We start from the raw sequence: 18970 nt of genomic DNA, 5'->3' as shown, positions 1-18970 counted from the left end.
CTACTTGTGCTCACTCTCTCTCTCTGTGTCAAATAAATACATAAATATATCTTTTAAATAAATAAATAAATAAATGTAGATCCAAAACCTGGACGCCTAACTGCACTAGTGTTGCAAGAAGGCGTTGAACAGGGGTATTTCTCTGGAAAGGTGTACGGAAGCCCACTCGTGGGAATTTTGACCTGTGGCCTAGGGGGAGGACGTAATGATAGTAACATTTTAGTGGAGTTGGTGCAAACAGCAAGCCACCCTGAATCATTTCAGGGAATCAGAACAAAAACAAGGCCCAACAGGAACAAAGCCCTGTGCAGACAGGTAAGAGATGAGGCTAGCAGAGCTCAGTAGTAAGACAGAAAATAGCTTCAGGAAATTGTCGTGGACAATAAAAAATGTGTTATTTGGGACGATGCTTCCTCTGGGCAGAGGATAGTCTCGCATCAAAAACCCTGGAGAGGAAGTCCTAATTTAGAAAGCAGTTATTAGGTTGGTAAAAGGCAAACTTTCTCTTTCTCTTAGGCCTTAACTCTAAAACTCAGAGACAGAGACGTTGAGCCTTCCTGCACATGTGGAAAGGTTGTTAGAAGCCTCGGCCTGCAACATTTTTTTGTTTGTTTGCTTATTAATGGATCCAGTGGGTAAATGTTCCATAGCTGGTACAAACTGAGGCTGAGAACAAGACTGATAAGTTCTCTGCATCACTGAGTTTGTATTTGTTCTAAGGGAGACTTAATTTTTTAACATGTAAATCTCAAATAACTCAAGGATAACTAAAGATGCTATTAAGAAAGCGAAGCCGAGCTGGACAGGAGAAGGAATGGGCAGGGATGAGGGGCCATTTTAGGAAAAGCAGTCAGATAATAGTGAGAAGACGGCTTTAATGTTTCAGCAGTGAATTGGGCCAAAGCTCTGAGGACAGAGTGTTCTCGAGGAGGAAACCACAAATAAAAAGCCCCAGAGGCCAGCCTGTGCTTGGTGTGCTAGGGAAAGAGGGGGAGGTCAGCGTGGAGAGAATCAAGTGCTGGGAGAGGTCGAGGAGGCTGCAGAAGTCGCAGCAGCCCTGCCCTGGAGATGTGGATGGCGTTTTTAGGGACGGAGGTTTAGTTCCAGGTGTTGTGGGAAGTGGGGGAAGATTTTGAAATGTGAGCAATGTGATCTAATTTAATTCTTTAAAATTATCTCAATTTTTTTTTTCTATTTTTATTTTTTTGCTTTGTGGTGAGCACTAGAGCTGGATCTGCGATGCTCTACTCCACTTTCCTCTCACTGATACCACCACGGCACAGACTGTATGCCCAATATTATCCCAAGTATTATTCCAGAATGTTTACCAGTCAGAGGTTTACATTCTTTCCAGGATATTACACTAAAGAACATTTTAGAAAGGTAATGAACAAAAACAGTCCTTAAAGATGCATTCCATGGAGAGAAAAATTTCAAGACATAAAAAGTTCCTAAAAGTAGTAAAGTTCTTCTGTTGGTACAGAATCTAGCAACGATGGACTACACTTCCTTCTTTTAAAAAAAAAAAAAAAGAAATAAAAGAAAAACAATTGGTGCCAAAAATTCCTAAATGGTGATTAGAATAAAAATAATCCATTGGAATGGAATTCTGGCAAAAGACGGACGCTTCCTAACTCAGGAACTGCCCCCTTGGTGTTCCCTCACTGACTGCCGCCTTCTTTTTGTCACACATTCTCCTATTGCACATCTCCTAGTACAGCCAGGGACATCTGTCATTTGCCACTGGGACAAGCATCCTGATTTAAAAACAAACAACTCCTATTGTACCTGCTTTTCTGTTCATACGGTTCAGTCGCTTGGCTCTGTCTCTATATTGTCAAAACTTCTAGTTAATTCTCACTGCCAACTGATCCTTTTTTATCCTTCCATATCTATACTGAGAACTATATTTAGGATAAATAGATGAGCTTTCAGAAGACCAATTTTCACATGCAAAGAAAGAGTTGAACCTTCCCACTTAAAGCTTTGTGACTTTGAGCAAATTACTTAATATGCCTGGATGTCAGTTTCTTCATAAGGCTATTATTCCAGCACTATGTACATGGTAGATATAATAAATGATAGGTCTGTTGTAATAAGTTGTCAAGATAACAGTTACCAGTGTAGCCTACTATTTTGATGAAAAGAACACAGTGAACCTGTGTTCAAACAAAGAACACCAGTGAACAACTTCTGGTCACAGAACCATCTTAAGAAATTCAGAGAACCATATAAGAGGACTTATAAGAAAGGTCAAGAAGTTATTTGAACATGTGAATATTTTTAACTGAAATTTACATAAATTCACCACGTACTAGCTCAAGTTGCACACGTGTATTTTAAAAGTTAAACAAAGAATGTAAAGAATAAAATAATATGATTGAACATTTATGAGCAAGAACAATCTTTCAGGATGATTTCTCTATGGTGATCTGTTTTACTTACATTCTTCTGTGGGCACACTTAAGTAAAACCCTACGAAATTCAGGAGATTATTTTTCCAAGGATTGGCATCTAGATTATTTTAAAATGACATTTCTTATTCTTAAAAAGAGATCACTTATTTTTTCCAAAGGAGTAAAACAGTTTCTTGGCCTTCACCTCTGAACTCTCACCTTCCCAAAAGACATCTCCAGCAATCTGCAAAGCCCACCATATGGAATGATTTAATTTGACAAAGGACAAAAATACCAATTAACTTTATTTTAATTGACTCAACTGTGTGATGTCTGGAAAAGTTGATGACTCAAAAGAAACTATGACAAGAATGTTTTCAGATCAGAAGGAAATTGCGAAACTTTTGGCTGGGCACCAAATAGGCAAACTTTGGCAACATCCTGTCATAAACACCAGGACAAAATTGCGAGGTATGCAACAATTTATTCAGGACAATTTTTAAAGGGTTTCCATTGGATAAAATGGCCTTTATTTTTTCCATTTAATCTTGAGTGCCTGTCTGTGTTTAGTATTCTTCACAATGAACTACTAATTAGAACCAGACCTAGTACAAGCATCTCTGAAATTCTCCTCAGTGACTGCTGACCTGTGACACCCTTATGATTTCCACTGTGAGCCACTATTATGTACCCACTTGCCTTGAAAAAAAAAATAATAATAATGTTTTAGATGGATTGGGATTGAATTGCAAACTTGACTTCTGCCTTAGTGTGTGGAGTTTCAAGACCAGTGGGCATCATACTCCCCTAATGTGTGAAAGGTGAGCATACTCGAAGCTTTGTGTTAAAATAGTTCTGAAATTGGATTCTCGCACTCATTTGGAGCTCCATTTGAGTAACAGATTTTTTCACATGTTAACTGGGTGCCCTGGAGCCTGTTAGTTAACCTTTTCAAGACTCAGTTTCTGATCTGCAAAATGGAGTTAACGATATTAGTTCCTCTCATTGAGGGCTACAACAAGGATAAAATGAAATAAATCATGTAAAGTGTTTAACCATAGTGGACCCAATTATATTAAGTTTTACAACATTGTCCGTTTAGAAGGGGAAAAATGATGTTTTCATTTAAACATATGGGTCAGATATCCAACCAGATCAATAACTCTCATTACTTTGTAACATAGTTTTGCTTAAAAAAACAAACGAACAAAAAACAAAACAAACAAACAAAAAACAATCCCTTCTGGCAAACATTGGTTAGTTTCAGTCTGTGACGTGTATGAGAATTTCTTTTCAGCACTGAAATCAGTCAAAATGGCTGTACCAATTTTGTCTATAAACATTACCTGAAGTAAACTTGACTCTGAAATCACAAATCTTGTTGTTTGTTTCTGAAGCCTAATTCAACAGGAGTCAGGAAACATAGACCTACCAAGTATAAGAAAAATAATAACATTAATTTTTATTTAGGCCCCTCATTTCTAGCTATTAAGATTAATTACCTAAAAAATGATAAATCAATTATAAAGGGTTCCCATGTCTAAAGAAATTAATATATATTTTAAAAAGCACAAAAGAAATAAAGCCAGACTTCTAAAAAGAGGCAAACTCTCTGGACTTCCTGGTGACAGGTGACCTAAAATATTATGCTGACTGTTCTCTAAATGTCAACCAGGAGACTCCACAGGACAATATCGTCACACCAAACTTTCCAAAACAATTGAATCCAATGAGGCAAGCGAAATGATTAATCTGCATAGAGTGTGGAGGGGGAGCAAAAGTGATGCCAAAGCTAACAAGTTATAATAACACAAAGACATGTAGTTCCAAATTGATATCCTACATAGCATCTAGGAATGAATAGAATCAAAATAATGACTGCAAAACTGCAAAAAAGCTGTCCCCTTCTGCTCTGAGAAATTTAATAGAAAAACTTAGGAGATGTGAAGTTTCTGGATGGTTTTACAGGGACCTTCAGGAGTATCCCACAGGCTTGGAGACCTTTGGAAACGACACTACAGAGATGAAAATGTACAGTAACTAAAGCACTTTTCACTTTCTCAACACTTCCTCAGAGAAATATACTCAAATGCAGTGTCATTCAAGGGGAAATCAAATTTAATTGCTACGAAAAACTTACTTCCTAGCAAGCAGTTTCACTTCTGTCTTCAGACTTGGTGTGTAGATTTTATCTTTAGTGTAGATTTTATTTTTAACCTAGGCTCTTGATGATACCTTGAGGAAATATGACATAGCAGGAAAGACTCAAACCATAGACTTTATGTGGCTTGTAGCAACAGTTTTTCTTAATTCAAGTTGGTCTCTTCTCCTAACTTATATCTTGATGTCAGTAAGGCAAAGAGTAAGTCAAGGATGCTTTTGTACCGTGACATAATAAAAGAAGATGCTTAAAATATTTGGGAAATGATCAAGATATGGATTTTATAATGCAGTAATCCCAAGCAATTTTGATAAACAAGAAAGATAATGGTATTTTATGATACAAAAGGAATGGATGTGTCAATATTTTTACATTTTTAGTTTGTCTAAAAGGAGTAAATACACTTGGCAGAATGCTCAATATGTTATATACCCACAAATATATATAAATATATATTTATAGTTATGGAAAGAAGCAAGAAAGGAAGGTAGGTAGGAAGGAAGGAAGGAAGACAGGAAGGAAGGAAGGAAGGAAGGAAAAGAGAAAGAGGAAGAAAGAAAGAAAGAAAGAAAGAAAGAAAGAAAGAAAGAAAGAAAGAGAGAAAGAAGAAAGGAAGGAAGGGAAATATGCATACACACACTTAATTTGTGTTAACAGTTGCATAACAAACTATTACATTAGGTAGTATCTATTCACTAATAGATCGAAATTCACATTATTTGCATGTAATGCTGTAATAAACATTCTTACACCCAAACCTTTATGCACTTATATGAACTTTTAAAAGTGGAGTTATCAGATCAAAGGGTTCAAATATTTGTAAACTACTAGAAAACCCCTAGGTACATCCATATTCAAACTCAAGTTAAAAAAAAAAAATATCTCAGTGAAGTAAGTTCAGACCTGAATAAAATCCTCAGGATATAGCAGAACACAAATACAAAGTAGAGGCAATGAGACATAGATAATGTAATGAAATAGTCTAATGTGTCGTATTGGAGAATCAGAAATGGGAAACTCAGATAATACAGGAGAGGCAAATTTTGAAGGGAAAGTGGCTGAGGTTACAGAACTAATGATAGATATAAATATGTAAGGTTTGGAAAGACCACAAATCTACAACCAGGGCTATCATAATAAAAGTAGAGAACACACACACACACACACACACACACACACACACACACACTTACAAATGTAAAGCAAGTAGGGAAAAAAGACAAATAATAAAGAAGGAAGTAAAATTAGACAGCAAACATCCAAAGAGCAACATCTAAGGGAATGTTGTGAACTGAAACACAGCATAAGTTAAAAAAGCACAGGGTTTTGAGTTGAGGGTAAACTCAGTTTCAGCCAACATTAAGAAGCAACTTCCAAAATAAACTAACATGAACTTAGACCTTATCTGTAGAAATCTAGCAACTATATTACAATAAGGGGAAAGGGTTTAGAATTGCTATACTATTTACTTGGTAAAATTACCTTAGGATTATGGGGGTTAGTTCTGGTACCATCTTTGTTTCTAGTAAAAAACCTTACAAATTCTGTTATTCTAGGAGCCGAAAAAGAAATTAGGGATATTTAACAGAAGTAATAGGTGGAGATCATGATAGCTATTTTTAGTTAGGTCTCAATGAGAGCTAAGACAAATTAGATATGTCTTCTATGGGATAGTTTTGAATGATTGTCACCCAGAACAGGAATTGAATATGTTTGTACCTAGAACTACATGTATATTGTCAATATTTTGAAGAAAAATAACCTGATTATTAGAACTAAACAAAAATGGAATGAACTCTTTCAAAAGATAGTGAATTTCTATCATTAATGGTATTCCCAAAAAAACCCTGAAGGCGTTCAGCAAGTAGGCTATACAAAGAAGTATATGGGGAAAAAAGAAAAAGATAAAGCTTTAAGTCATGTATTAGTTGGCCTGGAAGGAGTTGAGCCTCCACCGAGGGTATCTCTCTAAAAGAAAAAATAGAAATGAGTGGAAACTAGCTTTCACAATATCCCTTTTAACCCAGCAAAGACCTCAGCATAGCTTTACCATCAAATCAACGCAATCAAAATGGAATAGTTAAATATTGCTGCTTTTTTCCTAAATTTAAAAGAAAAAAAAAAAGTTCCTCCTATGTATATGGACTTTTAGTTAAAAAAAAAAAAAAAAAAATCTTGGGTACATTTACTCACTTGCCTGAGGCACGTCAAAGAAAAAAAAATAGAGCTCTAGGGACCAATGACAATATTGGGAGTGCCGATTTCCATATTTTCACTCTGATACTTTGTGAACTACTGTATATTATTTCTTTTGATGAAGTTAAATCATTTAGTGACATGGAGGAAAGGGCAATGGGACCTGCTGAGTTGAAATTCTACACAGCAGAGAGGCAGTAAACTCAGGAGAGATGTCACCTGGATTCAAGTGCTCACTCTGCTATTTGCGAGTTCACTAGCTGTGTGACTTTAAGTAAGTGACTTCATGTCCCTGAGCCTCAGTTTTCCCAACTATGAAATGAGGATCATAGTAACTACCTTGCAGGGTTACTGGGAAGCTTAAATAAGAGGGAAAAATTCTAGCTCCATCCTGGTGGAGAGTTAGTATTTGATATGTGTTAGTTCTCCCATCTTCCACTAACTGAGTCTTGATTTATTTGTTTGTTTTTAAGAAATGAACAAGACCATTTCACAAGACTAAGCTGTACCAAGGTAAGAATCAAATCTTGGCTGTGTACCATTATATACCCAAGGCATGGCACAAAGTAGGCACTTAAAAATAAGTCGGTATTATAATGTATAATATTTTAATTATATCATTCATTTGAAAAAAAAGTTAAGATCAAAATTTCCCAATCACCTTATGACTTGCTTTAGTATGCTAAAGCAATGACGCTGTCTCAAAATTTAGAAAATAGTAACTTCTTTTTGTACTTTTAAATGCTATGTCCAATAGGAGCATTTTCTAATTTAAGAGGCCACTTACTCTATAGAACAATTTCTTGGAACAGGCCAAAACCCCCAAAGCCTTAACATCTAACCAACAAAGGCTGCCTTTTAAGTGTGTATTTGTAGATGTCATTTTAAAAAAAATCAACTTCCCACTTCAGCATAAGAGTCGAGGACCACATTTCCAATAAAATCCATCTGGTTTGCATTGCATTTCAGAATTCAAAACCAGGTGTCTTTCATGTGTGTTTAATTTTAGAGGGAGAGAGTACCATAAGACATGGAACGATCTGAAGTTGTTTAATAACACAGATAAAGGATATGCTGATACTGTATTGCCAAAATACAATTACTTCTTGTTGTTGTTCTTATTGTTGTTGGTATGGACTGAATTTAAATTTTCTTTTAAATTATAAACTTGGACTCTAAGACAGTAAGCATTATTTTAGGTACACGTTGAACTTATGTACATTCATAGATGTTCGTAAACTGTATGCGCTTAATGAGAGTTTCAGAAACTAGACCCTTCCCCCCAAAAGAGAGAGCAAAGAGGAGGGAGGGAAAATGGGAAAGGAGAAAAAAAATCCTTCTCTAACATCTTTGTCAAACAATTACTCACCCTTGGGAAATGTGGTTCAGTTTTTTTTTTTTTTTTTGATAGTGTAAAGTTTAAACAAAATAATAATTATTACACTAGTTAAAGAAATCAAGCTGTCTTGGGGGAAAACTTTTTGATAAATGAAAACCATTTCATCTCCTTGTGTACAGAATGCTATAAAGTGATTTCCCCTGGGAGAATGAGTCCACTTTTAATGAAAATAAAGCTTATGCTATGCTTCCATACACAGTGTTTTCAGACTTGCCCCCAGTCATCAGAAAATCAGTAATCATATACAACTCTCCAGTGTTAACATGATTTATGACATTTTATTTGCTAAAGCAAGTAAATGCCACCAAAGATGTGACTGTCGAAGAGAGATTCCTTATTTTGAAAAATCACTGACACTCAAAAACTTAATTTTTCTTGAAAATGTTAGTCAATAATGATTTTTCTTGAACATCCTTAAACAGAAGTTGACATGGACATAATGGTACAGGCATCTATGTGGAAACAAGATAATCCACATTAAGACTATTTAAACTAATTAATAATTACCCTAAAAGTATCATTTACTTCAAGGCAACTAGCTCTGAATCAGTATTTCCTCAACATTATATGTTCTGCCTTTAGGATGAGATTTCAACAACCCAGTCCTTAGTTGATATACACAAACTCTCTATGTTCTTAGTTGAAAAGTAACACTTCTCAGACTGCAAAGATACAAATGCTAAGTTTACCAGGTATAATGATTCAGATCATGTAGTTAAAAAAAAAAATCTATTTATCATCTTGTTTTATATTATGCAAATCAGATATACAAAAACACCAGAAAATATTTTGGTTTAAGACTTTAGTGGGGGAGGGGCGCCTGGTGGCTCAGTGGGTTAAAGCTTCTGCCTTCTGCTCTGGTCATGATCCCAGTGCCCTGGGATCGAGCCCCACATCGGGCTCTCTGCTTAGCAGGGAAGCCTGTTTCCTCCTCTCTCTCTGCATGCCTCTCTGCCTATTTGTGATCTCTGTCTGTCAAATAAATAAATAAAATCTTAAAAAAAAAAAAAGACATTTGTGGGGGAAATTGCTCAAGCACCTTCTTATATTGAGTGACTCATGGTTTTAAGGGTTGGGGAGGGGCGGCTGTGAGAGCTCTACTACAGACCCACCTCTTGGGTGCATTGGGCAGCTTATACCCACCATTAAGAGTGGTGCAGCACCATGTTTCTATGCATTAGTAATATATCCGACAGCCTTTCAGGGAGCCAAGCTCTGTGTTCAGTTCATTCACGCAGTGCAAGCTCCACGGCTTAGTAGGTATGTGACACTGAGAAATAACGTCACCTCTTTGAACTTCAACAGTATTAAATAAGACAATGTATGACATACACAGAGCTCATTTTCTGGTCCATAGTAGTCATTCAGTATACTAGGTGGTAGTATAATATAATAGTAATAATAATTGCTATTATTTTTATTAAGCCCCAACCCAAGAGAAAAATTATTACTTAATGGGCCCCTATCAGAGTGCACAGGGTCAATTATAAGGATTGTCAACCAACAAACTTAGACATTTGCAGTCATGTTCAAATTATAGAATAAAGAAACATTCTTACAAGCTAAGTAAGATTAAGGATCACATTTTCTTTTAAGAAAGGCAGAAATAAATTGGACTTTTCTAACTATCCCAGTTTAAAGACTATAAGCCTTATTAAACACAGTAAATAATGGCTTTCATTAATGTGATTTATTTAAATGTAAAGAAACTGGAGAGATGCACAGCCTGAACTTATTATAAATCCCAAACTTCTGAACTGCAGAAAGAATGGTATAAGCATATAGTCCATACCCCAAAAGCAGAAATCAATGTTTTAAGTGTTGAAGCAATTTTACTAACACATGGAAAGGATTTTTTTCCAGACACATTGCAAAGATTTGAAAATAGAGATTAATAACAGAAATATAACACAACCCTAAGGTGAACTTGGTAGGTAAACAAGGACTGAAAAGGTCAAAGAGTTCTTTCCTTATGACCTGATTCCTCACTTACCTTAGTCCCCGAGGGATCTGCAGATCTTGTAGTAGTTGACTTGTAGCAACTGAGGTGGTCATCAAGTTTTTCACTGGCTAAACACTTACTGAGTATCTACTATATAGTCAGACACTATGCCAGACTGCAGAGACACAAAGAGGACTAAGATGCTTCTGCTGTAGCTGCCTTAGAACCTGGTAACATCCAGTGGCTCTAGAAACAGGCAGATGAAGAGTTACTGTCCAGCACAGCAACAAGAGTTATCAAAGAGCTATCACAATGCATGGTGCCCTGTCCACCTGCAGGAAGGGGCAGTCCAGTCCACCCTACAGAGAAATAACTTTATATTCAAGATGTAACACTTGAATCAGTGGCTTTGGAATAGCTCTCTGGGGCAATCTGGTCACAAGTGGTGGGCTTGAAATTGTCTTTGCATAGCACTTATATAAGATTGATAAAATGACAGTTGTTCACAAGAGAAAAAAATATGGAGGAGACATAACAGATATGGGGGATGTGAGGGCAAAGTCACTCCAAATCTCCCTCCCATCTTAGTGATACCACTAATTTCAACGAAGTACTTAAAGATGAACAGAGGTTTGCAAGATTGAAATAACAAGCAAGGCCAGCACTGGCAGAAAAGCAAGAGGAAAAAAAAAAAAAAGACTTGGAGGAATTACAGTTGTTTAATTTGGTGAGGACTGTGCCTCATTCTGGCAGTAAATTAGAATCTCTTGATGGTATTTTTAAAATAGAATAAAATAGAGTTTTTATTTATTTTTAAAATATGATATAATAAAATAGAATCTCTTGATTGGTATTTTTTAAAAATACCAATGTCTAGGTTTCACCTGAACCCAATGCTTGGGTCTTGGCATTGGTCCCTGTTAAAAGCTTATAAGGTGATTCTGAAGTACAGCCAGACTCTAGAACTAGTGCTCTAACAATGCATATGGGGGAGGGGAAGTGGGGTGCAGAAGTAGCAAAAAGTTATGCTAGAGATGGGCACCCCCCTTTCAGATTTTGAAAATTAGATCTCATAAGCAAAGCAGAGAGCTCTTCATTAGTTTTTAAAGGGAAAGTGGTATGGTAGGATGGACATTATGTCATTTGGGAAGAAGTACAAAGATTGAATTGATTGGGAACCAAGTTAGAGGCAAGGAGACCAGAGTTTAGTGATTCCAGTTAAGGGATGATACATGAAGTATCAGTGTGGGTGCAGAGAAGTGGCAGTGTGGGTGCAGAGAAGGGATGGGCTTGAGAGATTTAGAGGGTTTGAGAGATTAGAACTCATGTGCCTGAGAATGTGAGAGAAAGAAAAGTCAAGGAAAAAAAAAAACTAATTTCAGGTTTGAGCAATCTGATAGATGGTTTTTCCAAGCACCAAATCATCACATACAGAAGAGACTGGGAGGGACTGGTGGAGGTAAGGAGACGATTGAGGCATTAGACAATTTGAGTTCAAGGCGTCCGGGAATAGCCCTGGGAAATGCTGGCACTTACCAAGCATGTGTAGATGTTTGGTAGTACTCCGAAGAGAAGCCTGGGATGGAGTCTTGGAGGTAGGGAGATTTGGATAGCAATGTTGAAGTCTCAGCTGAGGATGACCTCCCCTGGAGTGAGTATGCCATGAGGAGAGATGGCAGAAGGCAAAGCTGTGGAGAAATGTGGTTTTAAACATCTGCTTCAATGAAGGAACAGCTCAGAGCCATATAATACTTCATTTGAGCAAGGAATCATACACAATATCACAGTAAATAAAACATTACTGGTTGAAGAATGCATATTGAAACTCTGCAAATTAAAATGCAATTTTTTTAATCACCTATGTACTTAACTACCTTCTTCTCTCCTTTTAAATCTGAACAGCATTTTTTTTTCCTAATAGCACAACCTTTTTAAGAATTGTTAGGTTTAATAAAACAATTTTATATAGCATCTTAGAAGTAGGAATCAAGAGTCTAAAGAAATAACATTGTTTTACTAATTTATATCATTGCTGGTAATCAATCTTAAGGAATAATTATAAAAACACACAACTTTTAATAAAGGATATTTAATTCACAGTGACACTCGTTGTATTTAAGATATTATTTATAACAGTGAAAACCATCAGAAACAGAAGTACTTGTTATTTGCACGTTAATGAACTAGTTAATTGGTGATGCACAAAATGGCATATTTTTATATTATAATAATTGGAAGAACGGGTTCTGAAATAAGTTTTTACTGCCTGTTGTTGCCTATGTGACTGGGAAATTACTAACTTCCCTAATCTTTCCTTACATTAGCTATAAGAAAAGGATAGTAATAACTATTGCAGAGGCTTGCTCTGAGCATTAACTGGGGGAAAATTAAAAGGAAAACTGTTCACATCTATTGAGTGCTTGCAATAACCCAGGCATTCTTCCAAGTATTAATATTTTACATATATCTTAATATTAATCTTCATAAAATCCTCATTTTAAAGATGAAGAATCTGATGTACAGAGGGTTGAGCAAGGTCACACAACTGAAGAATGTAGGAGTGTGGATGCTTACCAGACAGACTCCAAAAGCCTGGCCCATAACTGCTGGGTGTCTGACATCTGGGAGGACTCAATAAACACAGATGATTATTGCCATTATTATTCATTTAAAAGATCATAAAGAAATAACGAGAATAAAGAATGTTTGTCTTTGGGTGGTGAGCCTATAGATACTAATTTTATTCTTATTCTTCTATTTTTCTGGGGTATTTTTAATTTTCAATTTTTAACTCTCAACCTTATATTACAAGAGAATAAAAGAAAACTTAAAATAAGTTAAACACAACAAGAATCTGAGTTCTACTTCTTCTTCTACCACTGTTGAAAGTAATTTTATTGATTTGTTCACTTCAGCGTTTCTTCAGTATTCTTGAACATAAAAAAGGATGATATTTAACTCTGACTTTCAATATTCTTAACAATGGAATTCTTTAAGCAAATACATTTTATTTTTTATCTTATTTATTTTTAAAAAATATTTTATTTATGTATTTGAGAGAGAGAGAGAGCATGAGCAAGGGGTGGGACAGAGTGAGAGGGAAAAGCAGACTTCTCATTGAACAGAAAACCCAATGCAGGGTTTGATCCCAGGACCCTGAGATCAAGACCTCAGTTGAAGGCAGATTGCTTAACTGACTGAGCCACCCAGACGCCTCAAGAAAATACATTTTAGAAGCCTACTAAACAAACTAACACATATATTTTCTGATTGTAGAAGGGAGATGTAGGAGATTTAAAGAGGAGGTAAACAGAGTGGGGAGGCCTGGACTATCATACCCCTACAAAACACACACACACACTCTCAAGGGAGGTTTAATTATACTGCAGCAAAAGCAATCTCAAATTCTCAGTTGGTTTTACCAACAAGGGTCTCTTGCTTGTGCTGTATGTCTAAGATACGTAAGTGGGGGTGATGAGATGAGGAAAAAATGGAAGTGGCGGATTAAGCTCCATGGGGTCACTCAGGGATCCAAGTTAAAGGAGACTCTTCCGTCTCATGGCTGTGCCTCCAAAAGTTCATGGACTTCTTGGTTGTGAGGAAGGGTAAGAAAGAGACTAGATAATAGCCTTTATCCTCCTTTACCAGGCTGTGAGATATGACTTCTCCTCATATTTCCATGGCTGGTACTGGTTACATTGCTCAGCCAATTGTGAGAGGTCTGTGATGTATAGTCTTGCTGGTGCCTGGCAGAGGAGGAGAAGCAGTTACTGACGAGACCCAGCACTTTCCTCCACACACATCAAGGAGGCCCAGAAGGATCTTCAGAGCACAGTCTTACCCCATAACTCAAGAGATGTTCAATCTCGTTCTTCCTACTCAAGTAGTCTGAAAGTCTTCGAGGTCCATAAAAACTTTCAATAGCTGCCCCTCTTACAACCCTGATATGAAATGCGAGCATGATTCTAGGTTACATTGCCTCATCAACCCTTGCTGTCTTTACATTCTTAGGTATAAACAGATGTCCATTTTCATTTCTCATGTGAGCACAACCAATAATGTGGTTCTGCACTTTGTTTTTCAGTCAGTGTCACCTTCCAAATGAAAGAGGGATTTGATAAGAACAAGGAAGTCTATGTTCAAATAAATATCAGAAATATAGAAACAATTAGGTATATTAATTGCAGAATTATTGTGTTTAATATGCATTTACAGTTATAATTTTCCATGAGGTGGTTATACTACACAGCATTTCTCAGTATCCAAACTCTTTTCTCATCAATTCTTATTGAAATGTCTCAAATCTCATACTTCCTAGAACACACTCAAGAAAATATCACATATTATAAAATATGTTATCTTCAGCACAACCAATATTATGATGCTCATAGATGTGCTGTGAACCATATTTTGGCTTGTCCTATTGTTTCTAATGCCTTCAACAGCCATAGGAGTGAGATATAGGTAAGCAGATCCCCAAATCCCAAATTACACATGATAGTGGGTATGAGGTTGATTAGCAGTGTTGCCCCCGACCTAATTGTAATGATGTTACATAAAAATCTTTGCATGGTGCTATGCAATAGGGGAACTAGTTTTCAACACTAACCCTGATAAGTGAAAAACTCTCCCATCTAAGGGAGGAGAGTGAACCATCCTCTGTGTCAACAGAACACATCCATCAAAGAGAAGACAAAAAGAAATGAGGATTCAGGCCCCAGAGAGCTATATGGCATTAAATGCCATGCAAATAAATGCCATGCCTGGGATAAGCCAACATTTTGTAAAACCTTTTCAAGACAGGATTCTGAATAAACAAATTGATCAAGATTGGGTGGCTTTTTTTAAGTATATAAAGGAGGCCTGAAAATAAAGGGCCTCAAAAAGAGAAGTTACAACGTCAGCCTAAATGGTGATATTTTGTAAGCTGAGAATGTCATGTGTCACAAAAAAAAAAAAGAAAAAGAAAAAGAAAAAAAAATGGGTTTAGCAGAATTCAATAGATTAGCACACTTTTGACCAGAGTTTATACCCCTAAACACATTGACCATGAGCTTCTGATGACTTACTTATGAGAGAAGGGTAACAGTTCTATTAGAACCATCTCTGAAACAAAACAGGAATTATGAACAGAATCCAGGGGAGTGGCCCCCTCCTGACTAGATACCTTTTCCTACACTGGTCGCCAGAGGCATGCCCACCCACTTGATACACTAGGCAAAAATGCTCTTTGTTACTTGATACACCTTAGCCCTAAGTCCTTCTTCTTCACAAGCAAAGAAAGGCACACTTGCAGAGATAACTTAAAAGGTTTGAACTTGTTACAGAAGCTGGGCTTTCTGGAAAGATAATTCTTAATGTCAGAAGGTCACAGTACATCAGGGTTATGATTGACTCTAGTTTATAGTCCATTGTACATGTTACCAAGAATCTAGAGTGAGCACTGCCGGGGCTCTCCAAAAGGTTAAGCATCTGAAGGCTTTCTACCACTGTGGCTTATTCATGAAAACACGTGGTCGACTCCAGTACATTTTTGACCTGACTATTCATTCGTGAATTAGAAAATGGACTTAAATAATTTCTTTTCAAAGTATGTGCTTTATAATTTTCATGTCACATGATTACACTTTTAGGAGTATAAATTCTATTTTAAATATTTTGGAAACTACAGTTTTTATTATTCCTTGCTATTCCATACATTTGATCTCAATGCCTATGTTTTTCTTCAAATCCCCTCTAATATATTTATGTTTTGAATGAAATGAAATATAACTACATGCAGATATAGAGAGTGAGAGATGTGACCTCAAACAGGAACATGATTCTCTTTTCACAAATGCAGGGATAGCCAAATATATATTGGCTCCCTCTGGGCAGGAACTATATTTGTCTTGCTTGCCAGAACAGACCCTACAGTAAGTACTCAATAAATATTTGCAAATTATTTAAGCAATTGCCTAGGAAAATATAGAGCTGGAAAAAATTCTTTTTCATTATATTTCTGTAAAACTCTACCATCAAAGATAAATTATGATTAAGAGCCTGGAATGAGTCAAACTACTTTGATTGAAATTCCAACTCTACTGTTAAATATCTCTGACTTCAAGCCTTAAGTTTACACCTTTCTATGCTTTGGTTTTTCTTGCCTTTAAAATGCAGAAACAGTAACCCTAACTCCTAGAGTTCTCAGGAAGATTAGAGTTATAACGAGGATCAGTACGGAGGGGTTCAAGTATTCACTACGTAAGCACGAGGTCCATGTTCACTACTATCACTACCACTATGATAACTGTGACTCCCAATGCCGCAGTTTCTTTGCTTATGAAGCAACGTATCTGGATAATGGGTAGCTTTAAAACACTTTCAGTATGCCTATTATGGTTCCATTAGAGAAGCAAATCTCTCTACATGATGTGGAATAAGGGTCTTATTTTCAGTATTATACCATATACCAAGATCTGAGCTGTGAGGCAGTCTATGGAAGGCTGTTGCATCCATGACTGGCAGTGAGCCTGAAATGGCTGTAGGTCAGCGGAATCAGCAACTGGGAAGAATCTTAAACATGAAGCAAGGAGGGCAACAGAAACTCATGAGGTCAAGCTGTAATTCACCTATGCATTTTGGCACCTCCAACTGTGATGATGCAGATGACCTATAGAAGAAACTACCCCACCTTACCACAGCATAGTTGCATCATGGTTGGTCCAGGACATGGGAAATCTGAAGGAGTTGTGGGACTAGTTGTTGTCTCGTGTAAATAAGGTAATCTCGTAGATTACCTTATTGTGTTGGCCCCTTCACTGAACCTTAGAGTATGACGATACTTCTCCATTTGCCTGCCAAGTTTACAGCCAACTTCTCTTGTGGCTAGTCCTAATTTGGAACTAGACAAGGGAGAACTACTAGAAAACATAGGTCTAGTTAAGCTATGTTGACACAGCACAAAGACACTGCCTTTAGCAGTTGACAGCTATCTTTAGTTGAGCTCTCTTTCTCTGGAAAATGAAGAACAGTTTGTAAAATATGTTGGATACATCCTATCATATCATGAAGCTATGATGTCACTTATGCGTGAGACGGCTAAGTAACATAAAATTGACTTTCTAATCACAACAATACAAATTATTAAAATCAACTCTAGGGATGCCTGGGTGGCTCAGTTGGTTAAGTCGCTTTCTTCAGCTCAGGTCATGATCCCAGGGTCCTGGGATCGAGTTCCACATCAGGCTCCTTGCTCAGCGGGGAGCCTGCTTCTCTCTCTGCCTCTGCCTGCCACTCTGTCTGCTTGTGCTCTCATTCTTTCTCTAACAAATAAATAAATTTAAAAAATCTTTTTTAAATAAATAAAGCTGCAACTTAAAAAATAAAATAAAATCAACTCTAGATTCAATCATTTTTTAATTTTCAATTTTAATCTGACAGACCACTCTGAATAACCATGTAGACAGCAAATGTCCTAATAGTGACTATATCAAAGTTTCAGTCCAATGGTGGGGAGTAGGAAGGAGAATATGAATGTTTCCTAAATCTGATCAACTTGTGATTACAGGATTTAAATACATTCAATCTGTGAGATTTATATTTGCACAATATATTGTCTTCACTTTTTTTAAATCATGATCTTGATGGTAAAGATAGGTTGTTTTCCTAATAATTGTTAGACTTAAAAAGAATATTTAAAATATGAAATGATAATTCCCATGAATCAAAATGTATGGAATGAAAACATTTTCATAGGGCACACACTCAGGATGCAATATGTGTGTGTGCCTCTGTGTGTGTGTGTGTGTGTGTGTGTGTGTGTGTGTGTCTTTGTATAGATTTTAGTAGTCATCTAGGATTTAGATACGATCTCTAGGGCCAGCAAACTTTTTCTGTAAAGAACCAGATAATGAATACCTTCAGCAATGTGGGCAATATGATCTCTGTCCCAAGTTCTCAGTTCTACTACTGTAGTGTAAAAGAAGCTATATACCATACATAAGTGAATGGAGATAACTATATTCCAATAAAACTTTACTTTTAAACACCAAAATATGAATTTTAGGTAATTTTCACATGTTACGAAATATTATTCTTTAAAATTTTTTTCAACCATTTAAAAATACAAATGTCATTCATAGATCCCAAGATGTACAAAAAGATCAACAGGCTGGATCTGGCTCATAAGTCATTTTTTTACCAACCCCTGACCTATCTCAATGGAAATCATTAACCAATTAAGAAAACTAAAACATTTTATCTAAAAACTGCAAATATTTAACTAAATTTTCTCATGTAAAAATAGATTTAAGAAACTTGAAATTTTTTAAATATCCAACTAACTTTCTATCATTAAAATACAATGATTGAAAACTCAAATCCACTAGGATAATCAAAATTGCAATATTTAATTTCCATGGTTGTACCAAAATAGTATATATGCTTCATACACATGTTACTGGGCTGAAAAATCTATTATTTAATTAAATAAGAAAAATAAACTTTTGTATTTGAGTTTGTTTTTAAATCAATGAAGGCCTTTCACAGAGTTAAGATTACTTCTTGGCTGCATAGGAGCCTGTCAAGAATAATTAAATAATCTCTTGTCACATCATCACAGTTAGTTGTTGAGTATCTTGCTTTTTCTATCTTATGGAAAAAATGAAAACCTAAGCATTCTGCCAATATGTTTTTTTCCCTAGTGCTCCAAAAGTTTACAAAGCCATCAGTTGCCATAGAAGCAAAAGCATGTAAGTTGTAATGCCTAAAATATGTCCAAACATGGTATGGATTATCAGATCAATCTAGTGTGTAAGAAAGGCCTTCACAACCCTGCCAGTTGATTATGGGTTTTGTGTCCCATGAGGGATAAGCTTGGTATTCCATGAGGAAAT

General features: G+C 36.2%; 1 long non-coding RNA gene across 2 annotated transcripts in view; it reads left to right on the top strand.

The window, feature by feature from the left end:
- The first annotated feature begins 494 nt into the window (after positions 1–494).
- The window catches only part of LOC116575463, a 47160-nt gene continuing 28684 nt past the window's right edge, over positions 495–18970 (top strand). For both annotated transcript variants that reach the window (XR_004279790.1, XR_004279791.1), the window contains exons 1-2: positions 495–635; positions 7227–7266. This is a non-coding gene — a long non-coding RNA (uncharacterized LOC116575463). The remainder of the gene's footprint in view (positions 636–7226; positions 7267–18970) is intronic.

This window comes from Mustela erminea, chromosome 16, assembly GCF_009829155.1.
Source record: "Mustela erminea isolate mMusErm1 chromosome 16, mMusErm1.Pri, whole genome shotgun sequence".
Lineage (NCBI taxonomy): Eukaryota > Metazoa > Chordata > Mammalia > Carnivora > Mustelidae > Mustela > Mustela erminea.
The sequence above is the reverse complement of the archived record's forward strand: the minus strand, read 5'-3'. Positions and strand labels throughout refer to the sequence as shown.